This window comes from Octodon degus, unplaced genomic scaffold (assembly GCF_000260255.1).
Source record: "Octodon degus isolate 3935 unplaced genomic scaffold, OctDeg1.0 scaffold00001, whole genome shotgun sequence".
Lineage (NCBI taxonomy): Eukaryota > Metazoa > Chordata > Mammalia > Rodentia > Octodontidae > Octodon > Octodon degus.
The window spans coordinates 31,931,900-31,956,386 of record NW_004524577.1 but is presented as its reverse complement, the minus strand read 5'-3'; the positions used below and the strand labels follow the sequence as shown (position 1 = coordinate 31,956,386).

At 45.8% G+C, this 24,487-nt stretch overlaps 1 pseudogene; it reads right to left on the bottom strand.

Moving 5' to 3' along the window:
• Positions 1-7,037: 7,037 nt before the first annotated feature.
• On the bottom strand, positions 7,038-7,131 carry LOC111815248 (annotated as a pseudogene).
• Between the last annotated feature and the right edge of the window lie 17,356 nt (positions 7,132-24,487).

Sequence of the window (24,487 nt, the reverse complement as noted above, 5' to 3'; positions counted from 1 at the left end):
CTCTGTTGGCGGTGCCCTCTAGCTCCTACTTTTTAATGATGCTTCTGGGCTGCCCTTGCCTTCTTCCTTGGTGAAGACATTTAGGGTTCTGGCTCTTTCTAACCTTTTCTGCCCGGTTATCTTCCGCAGTGGTTTGAAGGCTGGAAAAGGGCCCTGGAACGGCCCTCAAGGAGCAGCCGGCGGCTTATTCGCGCTTCATCGGCTCTGGCTCTGCTGTGGTTGTCAGGATTCGCAGTGGACTGTTCTCGTGTACGTTCACATCTAAGGGAGACCCAGACCGAAGAAGCACTCATTTTGCAAATGTGTTTGCCCTGTAGTCCGTGTTCTAGAGAACTATCACATGAGAACACGCTGGCAAGTCAGCTGGTGGGGGGATCCGAGAAGCGCTGCTGAACCGAGCTGGCTTTGCTCTGCCTTTTGGAGATTTAGTTTTATCAGCCGGCGCAAATGTTCTCTTTCACGGATGTAAAACAAAAGGGCAAGAAAATGATCCCTGTCAACATCAGGATGTCTGACTTAAAATCCCATTCAAATAGCACCCGCAAAATGATCAGACACTGAATGCATTATTTTTCTGACTTTGGCAAAACCAGTCTGCACAAAGCAGCAGCCCCACGAGGTTAGGGATAAACTCAACATGTTAAAACTTCAGCATTTTCGTGTCAGTCACAGATTTTCTTAAGGGCCAAGTTACTGTTTAAGGACTAATGGGTTTGGAGAGAGGGAAACCCCACATGGTGTTATTAGGCAGAATCCCCTTTACATACAGGGATTGGATCGGTTTGCCCCTGATTCTGTCGCCTGCTTTATTGTCCTACTTCAAACACGGGGCCCTGGGCATCATCGTGAGGAAGGCCTGATTGAACTGTCGCCCTGACGCTTGTCAGCTCTGGATAATGTGGGTTTCAGCCCGTCATGCTCACACATAAATGAACCATGACAGAGATAGACTGTTGAATAGAAAAAGCAGCTTTCCTGTGGATAACCTTTTTTGAATAAATGCAACAAATAATAAAACCCAAAAGGGGGGATGTGTCCCTTAGCGGGACGGTGATGTTCGGAACCGAGTGGTTATTCTCTTCTTGGGCCATCAAAAAATGGCCCATTTATCAAAATATGTTATTGAGAGAAAGGGTGAAAATGCTGTGATTATCATAAAAACGATGACAGTTGAGTCTAAGTGGGCTTCAGTATGATATCACATAACAAAACCCAGTTGCAGCTCACCAAGATTTAAAAAGAAGGCATTGTTTGTGCACCCAATGGAACCCACAATTGTTCTTTGAAAATGGTGGCACACATCTTAATTAAAAGAGCAGAAGAATCTGAAACTCTTTCCTTATGTCTTTAAAATATTTCTTCCCTTTTATTAAAAAAAAAAAAAAGAACGAAAGAACTCCCAATAGAAATTGTGGAAACTCTACATTTCAATCAAGACAGTCAAAAGAATGATTTGAATTTACAGGCCTGTAATTGGAACAAATTGGAAACAAAAGAAGAACTCGTTTAAGCCACGTGATATGGCCACAGTACTGCTGTGTGCAGTGTGCTAGGAAAAAAAAATCATGTTTCTTTAAAGCAAAGCTAACTCCACTGCAGGCTCTAAGCAATTTGCATAAATGTCTCTGCCATGATTTTTTTTTTATTTATGGGCCCTAAGTTTCTAATTAAATACTAATTAATACTATCACCAGAATTGTCTCCCATCCCCAGCTCTTCATAGCTTTGTCACTTTGATTAATGCACAGTCATTTATTAACTTATTTAACAAGCCAGGGTGCCTCATGACAAACTAGATTAAATTATCCTCATAACAGTCTCATTACTGAAAAAAAGAGAGAGAGTTTTAAACTTAATAAAAATTATCCTCAATAATGTTAAAGCTTTTTCATTGTACCCTTAAAAGATAGAAATAGGTTTCTTGTTTGATTTATAATATATGGAGTTGTATAGAGCATCCATTAATAAAATTTATAAGTTCATTTAAGCTTGCACATTACAGTAGTGCTGTAGCCTTGGGTGCTTATTATTTAACTTTTGCTGTAGTTACGAAGATAATTAATGTTCTGACCAGATAGGGACTGAAATACTCACTAGAATGAGATAATTAAGGCCATAAATAATGTTTAGGTTCTTGTGCGCTGTTTTTAAATTAATTGTTTTGTTTTCTATCCAAAGTTGATAAAAAAAAAAAAAAGAAAGAAAATAAGTTCACAAAGGAGCTTTACATGGCGAGATGTCTGTCTCCACGGATTGCTAAGTCCTAGGCAGCCAGGGCCACTGGTCTTCTGGGTAAAGTTTGGCCCTCATTGCTGTCTGGCTCCCTCTAGTGGCCCAGTCTTGGTGACCAGCTCACCTTGCAGCTAGGCCAGAGCAGAAGCAGAATGAGTCACAGTTAGGAACTGAAGTCACTCCCTTAAGAAGTGGGATAACTGTAGCTGGATCTGAGGAGGAGAGCCCCAGGGAGCTTAACGTGTCTATGGCAACAGATCGCTCCTGCTGACCCAGCAGGGCACAGGAAGGAAGCTGTGGTTCAGGCCCGCTGGTCTCCAATCCACATAAACACATTCACTTGCATGGCATGCTAAACCTCCCTTCGATATAGGCTATTTGCTAAAATACCTAACTGCGGTGTGTGCCGAGGACACAGTCTTGGCTGGTTTTCAGTTTCTTGCTAAAATAGCACTCTCATTCTGTATCATCTTTGCCTCTTCTGACCGCCTGATGAAAAGATTTGCTTCATAAGCTTCCCCTTGGCCTCTAAGTGTCCCAGGTCTTTGTGTGGAGCTGTTGAAAGGGGGTGGGAATAACTCTTTGGTCACAGATAGGGAACTGACATCCCATATTGATAGCATGTCAACATTTACAAAGTCCTTTGACATCCAGCTTTCTGTCTTTGTCCCTCCAGAATCCTGGAGATTCAGAGGGAGGGACTGTTTCTATGACTGCCGAGTGACGTGGTGATTTGAATTTACAAATGGGCTGCTCGACTACTTCATTGCAGGGTTAAGCACCTGGCGCTGCCTGGCCTTGCATCTGAGGTCCTGCTGTTCTGCATTTCTGTGGCTCACCCCCTTCTGTGGCTCACCTTCCTTCCCTCTCACCCCCTCCTTCCACTCTCACCTTTTCTCTTTATCCTTGATTCAGAGCACAGAGAACAATAACTGTACTAGTTCTCATACTAAAATAGCTCACTCATCAAGCAGGATGGGGCCTGGGATTCTGAGAATTCACTTCACAGTGACATTCAGGGTCATAGTCATCTCCAATTCACACCCCAACTCTGGGGGAAACACAGATGGCAAAACATCTTTATTCTTCATAGCTTTTGTTTAGCATGAAAATCTCCATCTTTGCAAGTCTATTTGTAGAGATCTATTAGTAGATTGTGGCTTTAGCCAAAAATAGATCACCATAAGACTAAATGTCAGCTACCTGACTCCCAATTTCATCCAGAAAACTTTATTTGAACTCAGTGTGCTGAGTTCTCAGGCTAGCCCAGTACTCATGTAGGGTTAGGAGGCTCAATCGAATTAAAGAGGCCTCAAGGGGAACCCGATGAGGAAGTGTCACCAATTAAAGCTCAGGAAGGGAAGAGTCTTGGTGCAGGGAGAGAAAGCCACCTTCATCTTTTTCCTGTCCAGCTCCTTCCCTTTGAGTTACCACTGGCTTCCTCACTGAGGCCAAAGGAATGAAGGAGGCAGGGAAAATGGTGAATAGATGGACAGCCTCTTCCAGGGATGGAAGAGGTGATGTTGGAAAGGACAGAGAAGAGAGCATTTTTAAAAGTAGTGCTCAACCTTTAATAGGCAAAGTAATATTTAAATGCAGATTCCCTAGTTTCAGTTTTTCTAATTTATTTATTTATTTATTTTAGTTCCAGTTTTAGAGTTGCTGATTCAATCTCTCAGAGATGAGGGCAAGAAGGTGCATTTGTTATAGTCCTTACGTGACTCTGATTCAGAGGTGCAGTCCATGGATCAGTTGTTATGAAACACCAGGCAAGGAGAGAGAGAGAGAGAGAGAGAGAGAGAGAGAGAGAGAGAGAGAGAGAGAGAAAAGGTGGAAGAACCGATAGGAAGTGAGGGAATTTCATCAGAGTCTCTCTGTAGATACTGGTTACCTGGGGGCAGTTGCCTTTGAATGACCATTGTGCAGGGTGCGTGATGGTGTGTTTGAAAGGCTTTCCTCATGGCAAGAGAGGGAGTTTGGTCACAAGCACATTTCACAAGCTCTCACCAGCGCCTCTGCTAAGGGCTTACCCAGGCAGCTGAACTGAGGTCTCAGTCTGTGTTGTGTTTGCCTGAAGCTGCCTCTTTAAGGTTTGTTATTCTCTGGCTCATCTCTTCTGATAGCTGCATCCTCTGTGAGGGCACGTCTGAAGGAGAACTGGGGTCCTAGCAGCACTGAGTGACGGTTGGTGCAAGCACTTGGGTAAATGGAAGACTTGTTTGAAGGTGCCCTATTTCCCATCTGGGCAGCAGCCCCTGAAATGGTCAAGGTATAAAAATGGCCCTTGTTAAATGACCTCAGGCACCTATGGATTAGTTGGATTTGAACCACTGGGGTATGTCTGGCTTCTGGCAGCCAGACATATTATTTGGGTTATGGTAGGCAGTCAGATATACTGGAAGACTAAGCAACTCTCCCAAGTCTTCAGAAGTGTGATGTGTTGGTATTTGGCTCTTGAGCTCTTCATGTCCTCACACCCATGCAGCAGCCTGGAGGTGGATGTGTCATGTGGGCACACAATGTCATGCAATGGATATCCTTGGTCACAGGCAGGCGCCAGGCTCTATGCTGGGTGCTGGTGGTAGATGATGATGAAAGAAGTTTACTTGCAGGTTGATTTAACTGTTGCCCCCTTCAGAATGGACAGTGATAGCACCTTGAGCTGAAAGAGGAATCCTTCAGAGGTTACCTGCGCTAGTCTCTGAGTCTAGGTTGGAAGGCAAGGAAGCAAAGCCTGAGACTGGGGAGAATGGGGAAATGGAAAAAATGGACAGATGGGCTCAAGTGGACTAAAAGAGAGGACATTTGGATTTGAGGGAATGAGAATCACAGGAGGGAGGGATGTGTCAGAGAGTGTGCTGGGTGAACAGCCCTCCTGGGTGCCAGAGAGGTCAAAATGATGGAGGAGAGAAGGAGAGGGAGGAGAAGAGAGAGAAAAAGGGGTTCACATGAAGGGAGGAGAGAAAGACTCTTGGGGGGTACTGGGGATACAGACATCCCTTTGAAGGCCTTAGGGAAAGCAGAGGCCTCTGGGGAGCAACAGGGAGGTGGGACTGGTGCCCTGGAGGGAGACCTGCTCCAGTGAAAACAGGAGATGAAGGAAGGTTGATTCCTAAACTCAAGGGAGCCACTTGTCACGGAATGGAGGTAAGTACAGGTGTCAGGAAAGTAGGCTAAGCTGGCTCCAGGGGACACCCGGATGTGCGCTGGGGCCACCCCACACTGCTCTCCATGTATGGGGGCTGCTGTTTTTAAGTGCTCTGCTTGGGAGATTGTGGAATTGATTTTATGAATATAACTGGATTTTTTTTTTTTAAGAATAAAAAGGAATGTAAAAGTATCTTTTCATTCAAAAACACAAAATAAACCATCTGTAGTCATGGACAATGACAGCCACAAAGCACCATGATTTCCAACAGGAAATAACAAAATCCATAACCTGTTCCTTAGTGTCTTTCTCTCCGAGCAATTTCCCTGGTTTGATAGGTGAGAAATACAATTTCAAGTTCATGAATAGTGATCACACACTATTTTAGGAATCAGAACATGCCATCTCCCAAGCCACCTCCACCCACCCCGCCCATGCCAGGGGCCTCCTCCTCTCAAGGATCCGCATGACAAGTTATTTGTTGTCTCCCCCAGCAGCAGCTCTCCTACCTCAGTGGAGATGGGATGCCTTTCCCACACTGACTCCAAGCCTCTGAGAGGCTCCAGATTTAGTTCCCAGATGGCTTTGCACAATGTTTACAGCTATCAGGGACCCTTTCAACTTTCATGCTTGCGAAGGTCATTGCAGGCATTTTGGATGTCTCAAAAATAATTTCTGCATCATTTTTTTTTGTGTGTCTTTATTAGTTGGAATGAATGAGTTGAAAGGTAGAGTACTCTAACCTAGGAGCCATCTCCCAGAAAGATGCCTTCTTCATAAACAGCTGGACCAGCTCTGAGCTCCTCTAGAGACTGGTCTTTTCATTTGGTCCACCTTGCCTGTCCCACTTGCTTCTAGCGTGACAGAGTCATCCAACACCGCTGCCATGTGGCCTCTAGGTTTTTTCCCCCTTCAACTCACTAGAAACTGCATTTTCTTGAATATGTGTCTCAGTTTGAGACGCATCACCTTTCTCTTTCAAGGACACAGCATCATCTTTGGTCACAGTGGCTTCTATTTTTTTGGAACTGAGTATCTTGAAGATTTTAGGTCAACTTCTCCTTTCCAAACACCTGCAAAAAGCCTTTAAGAATGAGTCAGTTTCAGGGTATAGTTGTCTTTATTCTCCCAAATTTATTCACAATACATTATGCAGCTGTTTTGATGAGAACACAGAGACACCTTGAGACACTATATGTCTTTGAAATGTGAGAATTTAAGATCATCGCCATCCCAGGAAAAGGCTTGGGTATGGAGCTTTTTATTGCCTTAATTTGCATTATTTCGTTTACTTCTCAGAACTTTCTCAATTAGCAGCAGCTTGATGTTGCAGAGGAGACCGTGGAAGCCATAGGAAACTCACAGACATTTGCATGTTAGGTAGTTGGTAGAGCCAGGACCAGAGCCTGGGTGTTGCTGCCATGGCCAGTCTCCCAGGTCATTCTGCCTCTGTGACTGAGGACAGATGGGACAGTAAGCTCATGCCTGAGCAGGACCATGACAGGTGAACTATCAGGCTCCCTGTACTATACCTACCCCAACCCTCACCTTCTTAGATATTCAGTAAATGTGCCTAACAGGGAGAAATGTAATCCATAGGACTGAATACTTATAAAGGCCATTCCCAGAAAGAAAGCCACCATTTCATAAATATACAAAAAATATGGAAAAAATCTCATTCTATCCTTGTGCTGGGGCCATGCTAGTTTTCTCTGTATTGTTCCAATTTTAGTATACATGCTGTTAAGCAAGCTCCAGAATATTTTAAAAATGAATGTACTACAACAGAAAAAATCAAAGCTCCAGGATAGGTTAAAATGAATATACTGTAGTAGAAAATATCCAAGTACATCATGTAGTAAAGTATTATTTCTAGAAACATTGGTATGGGATACATGTATGTATGCACACGAGGGCCATGATCTCAAATTTACTGCATGTTGGGGATTATACTAACAAATGCTGGGAGGCCATTGGTAGAGCAGAGAGCAGCACTGGAAATTAAATTCGGATACTCAGTTTCAGTCCTGACTCTGCCAACAACCACCTGCAGGAGCGGGGCTGAAGACCTGGATCCCCAGGGCCTCCCTTCCCTTATCTATAAAAGCAGCCTGTTAGGCTGGGCCATCTCTGAGTTCCCTTCCTCTAAGAGTGCATCATTCTGGTGATTCTTTCCTGACACTGATGAGGCACAGAAGCCTTCCAAGTAGGAAGACAGGTGCGCAGAGGTGGCGGAGCAGAGAGACAAGCAGGAGCCAGGTGCAGTCATATGACTTTGTCAGCGGCAGCTGCTGCCCACACGCTCTCGCCTGCTGCTCGCAGTCACGTTGGTGGCACCCCCAGAAGCCACTGCCATGAGGGTGTGAATGATGACCTGCTCACGTCCAAGTTGGAACCCGTGGACAGCAGCGGAGGTGAGGACTGCCAAGCACATGCACCTGGTGCCACTCTAGGCACGGCTAGGTATTCAGAAGTAGCTCTCAATGACAAGCGCGATAAATATTCTAAGGGGGAAGCAAAAGAAAGGCAACTTAGACAAAACAAGGTGAACCTTAGGAGCTGTATCTCCTCAACCGTCTAAGTGGCTCTGGAGTAATAAAGACCATTGTTGGAAAACAACCCATCCCCCCAAAACACGAGATGGAGTAATTTCAGAAAGTATGTAATGTGAAAGTCTTAGTGTTACTCCTTCTTTGGTGTTGTAGACTAGCGCTTAGTTCTCCTAAGACCAGGGACTTGTTATCATATTTTACTCATTTAATGGATAAAATGCAAAGTTAATCTCAGGGTGGAGAAATATCCAAGAGATTGCATGTTTTCTGTTAATATAGAAGACATCTCTGACACAAGCATATAAGATATTGTTTGTGTGTGAGTTTGTGTATATATATATATATATATATATATATATATATATATATATACACACAGGAGAACTGATAAATATATTACATGCAGAAATTATCTGCCAATTTGGGAACAGCATTCGGAATGACAAGAAGTGAGATATATTTGTAGCATGTACTCACATACAGAGAAATGGAGGGAGGGAATGTTTTTATCTCAGGTGAAAACATAATGCCAGGCAACATCTTGCCTTTGAAGAACAAAAGTATAAAGATGTTTCAATAATTGAAGGTTATAGTTCTGCAAAATTGCTCATTTTTTTTTCATTGCATTTGGAAATGGAGCACGGAGAAAACAATCTTCTTGCCCAGCCTAGACCTCTTTAGTGTGTCTTAATTTTAATGTCACCTGCTAGGGAAGAATTAATAAGATATTTCTGTTGGCCTTCAAATGAGCCTGGTTGACAAGAGCCCTGTGTTCACAAAGCAGTTCAAAAGTGGGCTTAGTTGTTCTTGGACACTGTGTACTTTTAAAGAAATAAATTAGTCATCAAAGTCATTTCAGTGGGGAGGGTACTGAACTGCCATTTGGTACCTGGGGGTCTAGGCATGGGAAGGGCCCCTCCTGGTCCACACAAGGGGCTCTTCCAGCTTTCTTCTGCTGGACATACCCTCAGGGAAGATGCTGCTCTTGTGCTGATCACCAGGGAGAAGACCTTTCTGGTCACCACTCATCTCAGCTGAACTAAAGCCATGAGCCTCATGTGGGAAGTTGGTGTAACAGCTACTTCAGTTACTGCATTTACTTTCAGAAGACAAAACCAAAACAGAATTCAAAACCAAAATAAAAATAACTCCCAATATGGTCCCAACAACAGAGGGGGAAAAGTACCCAACCCAGCCTCCACTAACCAAGTGGTCATTATTTTTGGCTGCGACCTAGGCTGCTGAGATGCTCCTTGGCCGCCTGGCACTATATACAGAGGTCTGACTGGAATTTTTGTGAACTGGGAAAGAGACGGTTATATTTGGCTTCTAGAAGGGAAGTCAGCTTTGGGTCAGAGTGTCTGGGCCAACAGGAGGGGAAGTTATCCCCCCATTTCCAGTGAAGGAAGAGGGTGGGCCAACACCGCTGAAATCTTTGGCAAGAGCTAGGCGCACACACTGCACTCTTACTCAAGTATTTGTGGGACTCAGCCTGCCTCTGGCTGACCCAGCTGAGCATAGCTGCCAGGTCTGAAGGTCAGAGGCCTCCTGCTCCCAGCGTGGGCCTGGCTACAGTGCCTGTGGATGCCTGATTGAGACTTATATTGTCTTCCCCTGAGATTGTATTCAAGGCAGCCTCTGTGATGTTGTTTAAGAGTTATTATTCTTACGCCCTATGTTTGCCCCTAGATAGTGGGGTGTTTTGGTTTTGGCTTTATGCCCACATAGCTTCACATGCAAGGATGTTGCATGAGTCACACAGGGATGAGGCTCATTTCCCTCCTGAAGCTCTGGGTTATAGTTCTATATAACAGATTATCAAATATCCAGTTGTGTCTTAAAAACGAATGACACTAGAGTCATGATAGAAAAATAAATCATTGTTTATGAGTATACCACTTCAGTATGCATTTTGTAAGGCTCACTGATTTTTTTTTCAGTTCAAGAAACCACATAGATACACAAAATGTACATTAGATATTCATTATACCTCTTTAGCTGCTTTTATTAGAAGTGCCCACGGTGCCAATGACAAGGGGGATCTTTCAGGGACTGAATCAATGCTTACAACTCATCAATTTCTTATAGGCAGTTTTAGTTTAAGGTACTTTGATGATTTTATGGAAATATTTTACCCCATTAAAAAGCTATAACTTAAACTGTGGTGCAGGCAGGCACACATTAGATGATAAATGGCTTTGTGTAAGAGATTTCAAATTTGTCCAATCTACATTAAAGAACTATATTTGAAATTGGTTTGAAGGTTGGGCGAATTCTCCAGGTAAAAATGACATTTGTCTCATGGATCCCTCTGAAACAATCCCCAGAGTTTCATTGGCATAAATCATCTCCAAGCTCAACACTCTAGGAACGTCAGCAAGACGGAGGGGCCTCTGCCATTTTCCTGTTCCCTTTTGCTTTGGGAAAAGGGCCAATTTCCTTATATGTAAAGACAGTGAGACTGGATGACTCAGAGACGAGAATATTTGCATTCACTGATTCATCCACTGATTCATTCATTCGTTCATGTTTTCATTCGTCCATCAGTTTCTTATGGAGCAGATGAGTGCTCTAAAGAAACACCATACACAGATCCATATCCTTGTTCTGCAGGACACACCTACTCAGACAAGGCAGTACACACATGGGTCAGACAGATTTGTGGATCAGGAAGTACCCTGAAAGCCTTCCAGAAGAACATCCTGATGGCCTGGGTATACAGATACTGGCAAAAAGGTCATTTCAGTCAGTGAGATGGCACTTAGGGTTACATGGGAGAACATTCCAGAAGAGGGGAAACCAAGACATTGGCAAGTGGATGGTATGCCCAAGGAGGACAAAGGCCCGAGTCTTTCCTGAGAGGTGGGAAACACTACTGGATAAAAGCCACAGGTAAGGGGGTGGTGGAAAGAAATGAGAGGAGAGGAGGAAGTGGGGTCTGCAACACCAGAGTAGGAAGTAGATGGATTTGTGCAAATGGAGGAGACTGTGCTACAAAGAGGAGGAAGCCCCACAGCTTGGAGACTGAACCCAGTTCTTTCTCGCTTGTATAGTGGAGGGAAGCACACCGCTAGTTCCTCTCTGAGGAGTAGATTCCTGCCATCATGTTTCCACCATTTCAGCAGCCTTTGTTTCTAGGATTGGACATTGGGAAGGTTGTGTGGAATGTTCCAGGCTCCAGGGCCACTGTAGAGCCTCTTGAAAATCCAGCTGCATGATTCCAACCCAATGGTAGCAAGCACAGGAAATCAAGATTTTTTGCATGGTAAGGAAGGAGTCATTGGAGGGTGAGTGTCTGGCCAGTCTTTGCCACTGGAGAGATAGGAGAAAAAAATGAAGATTTTGCTACCCACCTCCAGCTATGTCATGCACTGGTACCATGTTGGCCAGCTGTGCTGGAGGAGGTGCTGGGGAGGGAAAGGAAAGGAATATCCTCACAGTGATTTTGATCATGTCCACCAAAAAAGACACAGACAAGAGGGGAAGGAGACATGATTTCAGCTTTGGGAGGAAGCTCATTTGATGATTTTAAGACTGACACTAAGTCATTTTTCTATTTGTTTGGAGCCTGGTGGAGAAGCCAGATTGATGGCTGAAAATCCTAACTTCTTTGGCCTGGCATTCCAAGCTTCCTTCCATCTGGCTTTAACACATGTTCCACTCAACCCCAACCACCCACTCTAGCCAGGCCAGACTTTGTGAGGCTTCCCACTCAGTCAGAAATGGATTCCATCCCCATGTTTTCTCATATTCTTCTCCTCCTGCAATGCCTGATCCTTTCTCTCCCTCCAAATCTATGAGTTCTAGTGTTTGTGGTGTCTTTCCTGCTTTCTTTTACCTCAGCTGAATAAGTGGGTCATATTCATTGCTCCTGTGTACCCTTAATTCACTGCATGGGTCACCAGAGGGTGTGCAGCCACCTGCAGGCTCTGTGCTACTCTCATGAAACCTTTCAATATGCTCACTTGGGTCCCTATTTCTCATCCCTTAGAGACATCGCACATAGATCCTATAGCTTTCTAGATTATTTCCATGTATTACTAAACATCTCAGTTTTGGCTGGGGAGATAGCTTGGTGGTCTAAGCGCCTGCCTGCTAAGCACAAAGACCTGGATTTGATCCCTGGTACCACATCCTGTGTCAACCCCGTGCTGAGCCAGTCACTGAAACCAGGTGTGGTATCACATGTCTGTAACCCCAGTGCTGGAGAGGCGGAGACAGGAGGGTCACTATGAGTCTGAGCTGCATTCCTAGATCCTGTACAAAACAAACAAACAAATAAATAAATATCTCAATTTTGATTGCAGTAATTTTAAGTAGTGAACATCCAGTTCAATTCAATGTAAAGCTTCAAGCTCACCTCCAAATCAAAGGTACTGACTTACGCTAAAGCCCTTAGGAGGGGAAGGGTTGGTGTGCATTTCGAGTCTGCCTCTACCTCACCTCTCTCTGTCTCTTCCAGGGTCCAGGTGGATTTGGTGAGATTACACAGAGGGGTGCAAAACATTATCACACAACAAAATTTCCAGGGGCTACTGTAAATGAGCCGCTCTGCACCCTTCTGTTTTGGCTGGGGGAACATCATTCATGTTCTCAGGAGGCTCAGTATTGGAGAATTTCCTCCCACTCATCACAAAAACTTCACACCTCTCTTCTGATTGCTCTGCTCCCGCCATTCTGGCCTTCTTCCTCTTTTCCACGCTGCCTCTGAGCTGCTGCATCCTTATTCCCTCTGTGTGCAGCCCTCCCCTTTTCCCTTTCTAACTGGTTATATTTTAAATCATCCTTCCCTTGTCAATTCTTTGGAGAATCCTAACATCAACTCTCACTCTAGGGCAGACCCTAATCTGCACTCTCACAGCCTCTGTAATGAGAACATTAATTATGTAAACAGTTGTTTGGCGTCCATCTTCTCTACTTGCATGTGGGTTCCAAGACAACTTGATAAATAGATGTTTACAGAAAGTCAGGATGTTCCCAGTAAGCTAACTAGTTGTGGGACTGACATGCAATTGAAGGCAGGAGCCATGTCTGTTAATCTCTGGATTTGCTGTATGACTTGGGGTGTGGTAGGAGTGCACAGGAACACGCAGGTATTCTGTAAGTATCTGTTGCTTCAATGTCTTGAACAACCTTAGGAGAGTTAAACCAAAAAATAGGGAATTAACTGGAATGTAGTTCTGAGCTGGACCTTGCAGATTTCCTGATTGTCAACAGAAGAGTTATGCGTGTCATTGCACATCTTATCTAGACCAGGCAGGGGCCTTGCCTTTCACTGACTGGCTTGATACTCCGTAGTCCAAAGGAACATGACTGTAGGAAGGGGACATGGATAATTTAACCACAGATAATGTAGCCATAGATCCAAAGAAGGACAATTTATAATTTGTGCCTTTGTTTCCTTTAACACATTTGTACCACTATCAGCCCAACCATTCCAATTCTTGGGTTCTTCAAACAGGGTCACCATATGCGCCTTCAACCTGACTTGTATGAGGACTTGTTTTATTAGTCACAATTAGTTGCAGGTGCAAGGACTGAGGGCACAACTAACTGTGTCTGGAATCACCTCCTCGCATGTGCAATTAAACACTTGCACACTCAGAATTAGGTTCAAGTGGCTAATTGCACCCGGAAGTAGGTAATTGCAGGTGCAATTAGCTGCGAGTGCAATTTTTCACCCGAGACTAATTGCTCCCAAAGTAAGGAGATAGGGATTGGAAATTCAGCACCGAAAGTATGTGCGGTTATTGCAACCACCTGTGATTTTAGTAGTCCTCCCCCTCCAACTTCAAGTGTGGTGGCTTCGCTTTGGTCTTTACGAACAGTTAGGTTGCTTACCTCCTCCTGTGTGTTTGTTCTATTGCCCTCTCTTCACCAGTGGGTCCTCTTTTTTTTACGTAGACCCTCTTTTTTTCTTGTGGCACCACTGGCTATTTAAAGGACGTTAAGTTCCAACTGTTCAACTACCTAAAACCCCTCAGAATCTAACTGAGAAATGGCCAGTGACTTGAACAGCATAGTGGGTGGTAACTTCCAATTAGGTCTTGCACACAGTTCCTTGCGAAGTATCATTTGAACACGACAGATAAAAAGCTCTGCTCCCCACCCCAGGGGAAGAGGAGGTAGACCACACACTCCATCAAAGCCCCAGCAACTTGTCTTCACTAGCAAGTTCTACTTGACACGTTTTTTTTTCACAGAAGCTTTTCTCTTGTATCTGTAAGAGCCCAATCTTCAAGACCACCATATAGCACACATCTGCATACATATATGTACACATGTACATGCATGTATATTTAATGATCATAAAATTAAATCATACTTGGAAAATACAATGAGTTTTGGCTTAGATTTAATATAGCAAAGCTAATGAAGGGAACCAAGATGATTAATGCTGCTCCAAAAAATCATTTGATTATGTAAATATTATTTAGGTAAGGCACTGATCATGGTAGTCATTTTAACAGAGAGAATTTAATAAAGGGAATTAATTAACCAGTATTAGCAGACCAAAGGACAAAAAAAAAAAAAGAATAAATCTTGCAGTATCTCAGAGATAGTAGCAGCAGGAAGCAACTCCCACCTGAACGAACGGCTGAGGAGACAAAGTCAAGAGCCTGGGGTCTGGGGTTATTAACCTGGCTTCTCACAGGAAGGCTGGTAGAAGCCAACACAGAGACTTGCTGTGGGTGGCAGGAGGCCCGCACAGAGCCAAGACCCAGAACTCAGAACAGGAGGCGCTGCCTGAGCTTGGAGAAGAGCCCCTGAAGAGCTGGAGAGCAAGCTTGGAGTGGGCCTGCCCAGCTGGCCGTGCAACCTGCCTAGCAGACAGGCACCGTTTTTAAGGAGGAAGAAATGCAGAGTGAGGGCCCTGGAGCCTGTGCTGGTGCTCTTGGATCGGATCAAGCCAGGGTGGGGCCTGGTTTTTGGAAGAGGAAATGGCAGCTGCAAAAAAGCATAAAGTTAATGAGCAGGAGCCTTTGCAGGGCTTTTTATGTGTTTTGAATCTGTCTGATTTTCTCTGTGTCCAGCATTTTCCTTTGCATATTTTTATTGATTTTATGAAGATGAAATGAGAATGAATAAGAGAGAGAGAAAGAGAGAGAGAAAGAGAAGATGGTGGTCCCAGCAGGTGTGCACAGCTGCCCCTGCCCAGATCTGTAGTTGATTTCATTTCCTTGCAGCTCCTCTGGCTGGTTAAATCCTCTGTCCTGCTGGGAGAGTCCAGGGCAGCCTAAGCTGACCTGCTGGCTTCTGCAGAGTGCTGACACCCCACTTCCCTGCTTAGTCATTCTGAGGCGGGACAGGCTCCCGCCTGTAAGCTGACAGTGACCTCAGCCGCATGCCCATCGGATGGGGCAGTCAGCCCCTTTGATCTTCCTCTGGCTATTGAATCTGCCATTGTTTAGACTGGAGTGTGTGGACTAGTGACAAAGCCCACGATGACAACCAATTGGGATGGGAGGAGGGTGGAAGGCCTTCCACTCGGCCTGGGAGCCTGGTGACACTTCTTTGCTCCAGATAGATCCTGCTGCTCCCAATTCCAGCGGTGAGCTGTGAAGGTCAGCTGGTGCTTGCCACCCATGGGAAAGCGGTGTCCACTTACTGACAGCAGTGCCAGGCTCCTTAATGGATTGCTGCACTGTGCATTTCCACTTGGCCAGGGAGGTGATGCTCCTTGTCTTATCATCCTGCTTGGTTGCCTCTCTTTTGAGAGGGAATGTAAATATGACTGGAAGTTGGGTCATCTACCAAGGGTTTGGGCTAAGAAAATCCCTAATTTTAGGAGGAAAGGTGAATGATAGAATATGATGCAAAAAAACTGAAAATAGAAGAAAGAAACAACAACAGGTTTAAAAAATGCAAGTAACTATAATAGTCACAATTAGCATTTGCAGTGTGTTCCCCACACTGCTCCTGTGCATAAACTTCCTTTATTCATGCCTAAAGTGTTACTTGAGCACCTACCGCAGCCAGGAGCTAGAGATGGGACTCTGAACAAGAAAGGTCGAAGTCTTAGGTTATATTCTGGGCAGGTGAAAAGGTCAAGCGTCTTCTGCTTATAATTTTTATCCTGTTTTCCCTTGTCAGTCTGTCTGGCACTTCCTTTATCATTATGTCATCTTCACGTTCCTTATTCCATGAAAGATGACTCTTGCTTTCCAAGTAAATGGAGCAGAGTTCCTTAACCATTTCATTGCGATCAACCAAGAACATGGTTTACAATTTTCCATTTTATGTAAAGCAGCAATAAATTCTGGTTTAGACACATTTTGAAAACCTCTATGGATTTGAGGTCAATTCCTCCCTGATTGTATCCACCACAGTATTGGGCAAAAAATCCCTCTCAACGTGTCTGTGTCCAAGTCTGGCTAATTAAGCAGAACAGGAAGGTATTGGAGGGTTTTCCGGTAGCTGACTGAGGTGACGGAAGCCTGGAAGACCAAATTTAGAAGCAGTAGGAAGAAGGGGTCTGGGGGTGAAAGTTGACCACCCTTTGAGTGGTTTGTGTGGACCCAAGGCCACCTCCTCACAGTCCGGGACTGTGGATCCCATCCATATGACAAGGGACTTCTACCCTCCTTGAGCCTGGGACTCCAAGCCATCTCTGACCTTGGGATTCCAGGTTGGGTGAGGGCACCAGCTTGGCTGAACAGCATCCCCAGCCTGCTTCTCCATCTTAGGGGGGAAGGAGTGGGGAGATGAGGGAATGGGTGGGAGTGGTGGTGGAGGGGAACTGTCTTCCTGAGTTGCTTAGTGGGGAAGAGTTTCTGCCTCTCACCTGAGACATGGTGTTTGGATCCTGGGCTAGAAAGAGGAGGAACAGTCCCTAAACATGTTCTTTTTCTTAGTTCATGTACATTTAGTGTATGTGGGGTAGCTGAGGGTGGGGCATAGAGAAAGGAATGTTGGTTTTGCCTGCCAGAGTCAGGTATTAATACACTCAGCAGTGCAACTGCTCAGCATGTGGGTCCATTTAGAGCTCCCTTTTATTTTAACAAATCATCTCCATTTTCTAGTGAGGTGTCTCAGTTGCTTTTTACTGGTTGCTGGGACAAAATACCAACACCCAAAATTAAGAAAGGAAAGGTTTATTTAGCTCACAGTTAGTGGAGGTTTCAGTCCATACTCCACATGCTCCAGGGCAGACCGCAGCAGTTCGTGGCAGCAGAAAACAACGAAGAGCAGAGGAGGAGCAGCAGGCGCAGCATCTATCAAGCAAGCCCCTCTCTTCCTTCCGTACCAACTGCGAAGACCAGAACTCCTCCAAGGGAGTGGCAGCTGCTGCTGTGAAGATTTGAGCTCTTCCAAAGTGGCATAGCTCTGACGATCAAACTTCTCCAAGGAAGTGGCCCTGAGAAGCTTGAAACTCCTCCAAGGAAGCAGGGCTCAGAGAAGGCTTCCTCAACCCCTTCATAAACACTGTGTGTGCTGAGTCACTCTAGGGCAGGCCCTGTCCGTGCTAAGGCGAAGCTCCCCATGCCTGAAAGTGTGGAATCCCCAAACCAATCCAGCCGAGCTTCCAACCACCACTGGAGGCAAGGGTGCTTGGAAAAGAAGGTGACCTACTTGGTCACCATAGCCAGCACACCTGAGCCTCAAGGATGGGTCTTCTGAAAGAAGAGGCTTGGCTGAATTTGCATGCCTGCCCTATGCTGGCTGGTCACTGGTAAGAGGTGCCTGGAGCCATTTCCTCCCTCACTGGGACAAAGGACCTTTGTAATAAGCCTCCCTTTGTGTGGCCGCAAGGCTGTTCCTGGAGTAGTTAAGGGCTGTAATATTTCCATATGAGACTACCCACAGTCCTTGGCAGTGGTGCAGTGGTTTGAGCTCAGTGCCCATGCTGTATTTGAAATGCATGCCAGGCTACCCCCAGACACTTGGACACAAGGTATGTGGTGAGATTGTCCCATTCCTCATGCTTGGCCACTCACTGTAAGGACAGGACCATACCGCTGGTCCTATCGGTAGGGGTGCTAGGGGCACTCTCCTCACTGTGCTAGGCAAGAAGGCTGTGCACATTCGGTGCACCTCTGCTCTACTGCTCCTTAGAGGAAAGATGCCAGTCTTCTAAGTGTCCTTAGGTACCAGGCAATGACTACCTGCATTATGTGGGTGCCCTGGCAGCTATGCTATGGGGAGTAATCCCTGTCCTGTGTCTAGGGAGACATTCTCCCCTGATTCCCTTGGGGCATTGGCAGCCAGCATTAAAACTGGCTCCTGTCCGGCTGGGCTTGGTGGTGCACACCTGCACTTCCAGTATCCTAGGAGGCTGAGGCAAGAAGGCAGTGAGTTTGAGTCCAGCCTGGGCAAGTGAGCCAAACCTTGTCTCAAAATAAAAAATACAGCCAGGAAGATGGCTCAGTGGAATGAGTGCTTCCCTGGCAAGTGCAAGGGCCTGAGTTCAATTCCCAGTTCTGCAAATAAATAAACAAATAAAATAAATACAAAAGGGCTGGGATGTATGATCCCAGTTTAAGATCTGAGTTCAAACTCCCGTACCCACCAAAAAACCCCCTTCATGTTTTTAAGCACTCTCTGTGAGTCTGTGCCTGTGTTTTAAATGCTTCTTATCCAGAGGAGAAAAGCCCAGTGGACCAGCTAGATGGTCCCCAGAATTAAGCTTTCATCTGACTTGTGCTACCAGGAACCTTGAAGAACATTGGGCATGAACTCGATTTCTGTCCCGCAAGAAGCTTGGCTGCCTCCCCGAGGGCCCACACTTGGAGCCCCGTGACCCAGCCCCTTGGGGGTGGTCTCCCTGCTCTCCTGGCTCCTGCACTCCTGATGCCCTGCGCATCAGCCAGCAAAAGGGAAATTCCTGTGTGTGGCTTAAAGTGGAATTTGGCAGCAGTAGAGTTAACACGCACAGATCCAGCTGCTCGTGTGTCTCATCCTGACATGAAATGACTCCTCATTGTGCTGAAGTGCACATTCCCATCCCGAGAGGTGGCTGAGTCACTTCACTGAGAACTCGGCACGGGGTACAGCAGCTTTGGGCTCCTGGCTCCTCGTCACCAAGGTTAAACGGGAGTCAGGAGGGGCTAAGCTGAGTGTCCCAGTGCGCGTGAGGTCTCCGGCAGCAAAGAAGGCCTGGTCTCTAGGGATCGCCCTCAGCACTCCCCTCGGGTACCAGCACCCACCCCACCCCCCACCTTAGGCTTGGGGTCAGCTCTTTTGGGTCCAGGACACCAGCTTACTGGGGACTCCGTACATAGCAGCAGCAGGACAGTGGTGTGGCCCTCGCTGGTGTGTGTAGTCTAGGGCTGCATTTCCTACAGAGGATTTAAAACCAATAAGAAAATCGACTATAATTCAGTCTGCTTTTTATTACCCCCAGGCCAGCAATTCTAAATAACATCAGTAGTAAAATAATTCTCCCCCTCCAATCTTTTGTTAGTCCACATTCTAAACAATTGTGGTGAATTTTAATTATATGCATTCTTAAGTACATATTTGTACACACTAGTATATGTGGGATATGTGTATATTTCAAATTAGCATATTTTATTTTACTTTCCTTTAATAATTATTATATTCTATGTGGAAGTCAATTAGGAGAGCTCTCAGTAGGGAAGAAGTCGAGATGGCTTCAAGCCGACTTCAGGCTTAGCCTGGGTCTCCACCACATGGTACTAGGTTTGCCGGTGTCCAAATGATCAATGAGGGTTGATAGCGCTGTGATGACAAAGCCAGAGCACAAATATTTTATTTTATTTTATTTTTGTGGTACCGAGGATTGAACTCAGGACCTTGCACTAGCCAGAAAACACTTACTCTACCGAGCTATCTCCCCAGCCCATCAGCACACAAATCTGACTAGTTCAGTTCTGTCATTCTAGGTGACCATTTGGAACTGTAATCTGTTTAAAATTTAGTAAATGCAGAGTTTAGTCACAGGAAGTTGTTAGCTGGATTTGAAAAACTTTAAACCTTAAATTTCTTCTTTTAAAATTACTATTTTAACGTATTTGGTTGTTGCTCGGTCTCACTATGCAGCTTGGACTCATAGTGATCCTCCCCTTTTCAGCCTCCCCAGCACTGGGATTACAGGCATGCGCCACCACGCCTGCCCAGACTCTGTCCGGCTCAGTCCGCCTTGAGGGCAGGGCTGGTGGGGCATACGGTGCCAGGGATTGAATCACGGTCCCTGCGCTTGCCTAAGCAGGCGCTTTAGTCCGCTGAGCTATCTCGCCGGCCCCTAAAATTACCATTTTAAAGCTAGGGAAGAAAGCACACTAAGAACAACGACTACTGATTGTTATACTGGGAATCGTTTCGGCACCAAGGAGGGTGCTCAAAAACTCAATTGTGGGTATTCAGGGCGCTTGGACGGCCACTGCCTGTGCTGCTGCAGACAGCAGAAGCCGCTGCATCCCTCTGAAAACGCGGGGGTTAAGAGTCAGGGGTATGCTGGCCTATAAATATTTGGAAAGGCTAGCTATGCAGGCTGGAGCTGGAGCTTCCGGAAGCAATTCAATCCCCCTGAATGTCTCTGCTGAGGCAGGGAACACTGAGCCTGCCTTGTCTGAGCGGCGAGCTGAGCCCTTGGGGTAAGGTCCCCTGCACCCCGCTTCCCTCCTGAGATCGTGGAGCTGTACAGTGAGGTCTCCGCGAATGCAGCTGATGGGTGGAACCCGAGCTGCCAAGAGGAAGTGGAACCTCGTTTTCATTTTCCCGAGTCTGCAGCCCAGGGCGGACCCCCTGGGAATGTTTGGAACGGAGGTGGAGCGAGCCAGGCCCTTGCCCAGTCTCTGCATTTGACTTTCTGCATCCCCGAGGGGTAAGGGCCTCCTCTGATTGGCTGCCAGGTCCTGGTAAAGCAGTTTCTCAGTCCAGCATTGTTTTGGAGCCAAGAGTTTCCAGGGCTGCGCATTTGTGCTGCCCCTTGCCTTCTGGCCGTCCCCAAAGCTTCCTTCCCTGGGCGCATCAACGCAGAGCCTTCGGGCTCAGGCGCTGCACATCGCCACACTTCCTCTGCCTTCTCTCCAAACTTCTGTTGGGTCCGAGGTGTTTTGAGACATCTGGCCCATCTCCACCCCCTCTCACGTACTTGTGTTGTTAGCCTCATTTTGAGCATTTTAAAGTAATTTTTTTTCACGGATTCTTCTCAGTAGAATTGGCAGATTAAATACAATTTCTGTACCTCAGGACTTTTCGCTATCATTCCCACAGCATTAAAAATACTCTACATTTATATAGGGGCTGCTGATTTTCAGCCCACCTGTCTCTTCTGGGGGTAACGGGTGTGCTAGGGTGATGCTGGGGCTGAAGGTATATTCCAAGATGACTGGCCCAGCAGGAGACACTTCAGAGAGGGGCAGGATGCAACTTTGGCATGCAAGTACCAGGGGAGGCCCAGGCTGGCACAGGAGGTGTGGACCCCGTGTCCACCCCATAGCACAGTGGGCAGGGTCCACAGGGAAGTAGGGCAGCCTGGCTGCTGCCTGAATCCCTCATCTTAGGTGGGGAGGAAAGAGCACAGGGCAGACTGGAACCCAAGAGGCCGGGCTTCTTCCCGTTCCAGCCTCTTAGCAGCTGTGTGACCACAGGACAGTCGGCTAACCTCTCTGGGGAAGGATGCTGTTTCAGAAGAAGACAGTTCTTACTTCTGGTGTGGTCATACTGGGAAAAGGGGTGACAGAGGAAGCAGGAGGTAGGAGCCATGGCACCGGGGTCATTCCTCTGGATCACCTCTGAAGGATGTTACAGGGACCACACAGATTGTCAGTGGGGCCAGCTCGTCCTTACTTCACCCCTGCTGTCCCCTGCCACCATCAGGACACTCAGAGGTGTGTCCATGTTCCTGAGCATCCACACAGACTAGAGCCAAGGAAGAGGCAGGCCTGAAAATGGCTCCTTTTCTTTCTTGTCCACACATTCACACAGGGGCAGACTCTTAAGCCTTCTCCTTCCCAGCAGCTTCATCATGGCCTGAACTCCAAGTCACTTCTAAGAAGGGGGACAGAACATTTGGCCCAAAGTGATTACCGAATACTGGAAGTCTCAGTTATTTTCCCAGAGTCCATGTCATGTTTAGTTTTATGCACATATATGTAGGGATGCATATGTTTATGCATATATAAAATATACATGACATATTTCACCGAGGGCTTCCATGTACCAGAATAATGAGGCATCTTGCAGATGCCTCCAGCCACCTACGAAATCTCTCCAAAGGAGAACATAGCTCAGATCACACTCTTCTCCAAAGATGCAGCTAATTCCAACCAGCACATTAAGATTCTGAAGTTAAGAGTGCATTGTGAAATGTGAATCGATGTGACATTGTCAAATAAAATGACCTGTGGGCTTGGGAGGTTGGCGCTTGGAGGCAGAGGCCAAAGTGTGCATCTTAATCTTGATTTCCTTCGGGACTATTTCCTCCATTGTGTTCCTGACTCTGATTATGTTCTTGTGCAAGCAGACCAGCTCTGGTCTCCAGGGCTAGACATTTCCTTTTTTTTCTTTCTTTTCCTTCACTTTACAAAGGACAATTCATTTTTGTTTAGTTTTGTGTTTTTTTTTTTTTAATTAGCCACAACTGTTTGGTTTTTAAGCTCCAAGTGTACATGTATGCTTAAAAATTTCATCCAATTAGGAGGCAGAGGATCGGAGTGAAAGCCCTGCATTGTGTATTGTGCATAAATGATTTAATGCACAGTGTGGCCTCCAAAACCAAAGTTCAGTGATCAGTCTGACCTCAAAGTGCTGTGGACAATTCACTAGCTAAGCACAGATTCCTTATTTACATCCATGTGGTCTCAAGATATAATCAAGCCTTTAGCCTTAAGAAAACTTCAGTAAAGATTGTATTTAACACCAAGCTTATTTTTGACTTGGGTTTAAGTGTTTATGGGGACTACATAAACCAGGTAATAACATAGATTCTGAATTTCAGTGTCAGGTCTGCCTGTCTTATCTCTTTTCCTCTGCCCACAAAGATCTGGAAACTTTCCCCTGCATGTTATCTCTGCTATATTTAGGGATCTTAACCCATAGCACAATATTTAGAGTAGCCATCCATCTCCATATCTGGACCGCACTCAGACACTCCCTAAGCTCTCTTTCAATTTCTTTGCTATGTACTTCAGTGAGCTGCAAACAAACAGATCATTTTCCTGATGGTGATAAGGCGGTAATAGACTTTCCTTCATTGCCTAGTGCCCTTCAGATACGCTTCCGACAAAACTCCTCAGCAGAACAAATATAGTTACTGAATTTGGTTACTGGTACACAATGAAATAATAGCTCAATAACAGAGTTACATGGTTATAATATAGTTAAATCATGCAGCAAGTTGCACACAATAGCAAATGCGGTTAGGCGGAGAGAATGAAATTAAGGGTTAGAGGTAAAAGAGAGGATATATCCTTAGATGTGATTTGAAATGAAAAGCAGGCACCCTCGAAAGGACATACAAAGGTGTCAGCAGATAATGCCTGAGGAAGAGGCTTCTCCTGTCAGCTCTGGCGAGATGGGGTGAGGACAGAGGGAAGGACACATTCAGTTGGCTAGATGTCTTATCTGACGTGCTCCTTCTCTTCCTCTTCCACGGCAGTCATCCTGACCTAGTGCTTCTCGCAACCTTCCCAGTGCTACAGTTGCTAAGTAGCTCTTTTTCTACTTCTTTTCTGATTTAGCACACAAAGCATTACTGAATTATTATTCCTTGTTGTTGTTGGGATACAGGGGATGGAACCCAGACTTTTTGCATTGAGCTACAGCCCCAGCTCTTTTGAACTTTTTAATATAGAGACAGGGGCTTGAAAAATCACTAATTGCTGGGCTTGCACTCGCAATCCTCCTGCCTCTGCCTCCCAGAGTGCTGGGATTTCAGGTGTGTGCCATCTGGTCCTGTTTCAGTTGTCATTTAACACCACTGGGTGTTACTGGAAGTAGGGCCTCTTATTAAAGTACAGTAAGTAACACTTTGCTAGTTGGGCATTTAAGACTTGGACACGTGCTTCGTTACAAGCCCAAGTGTGTTCCAGCCCAAAGCATCACCTGGGCACTTGCAGAATCTCAGGATCCACTTGGGGCCTGCTGAACAGGGATCTGCCTTTAACAAGATGCAGGTGATTCACCTGGACAGGAAATCTGAGACATACTGCCCTAGCCAAACAAAGAACCTACTATCTTATTTTTGGCTTTTCCCCTATGCTATTGCCTTCACTTTTTCAGTCACAGGATCCTTTCACCATCATCAGCACCTCAAGTATTACCTTCTCCATGGAATCTGGTTTCAGTGATATCATGGGCTGGGGAGACCAACCTTCAGAATGCCCGAGCAGCCCTTTACCAACTGAACTGGCCTCCGTGGATATATGGTACCACTTGGTCCGTTATTCTGGTCCTTTTGGCTAAAAAAGGGCTGGCCCATGGTTGGATTCTCAACACCAAGGCAGGCAGTTGTGGTGGCTGGTCAGTAACCCTGAGTGTGGCCATCTACAGTCAGAGCAGGGGCAATTAAATTCTTCTCTGTCTCCGTCTCCGTCTCTCTCTCTCTCTCTCTCTCTCTCTCTCTCTCTCTCTCTCTCTCTCTCTCTCT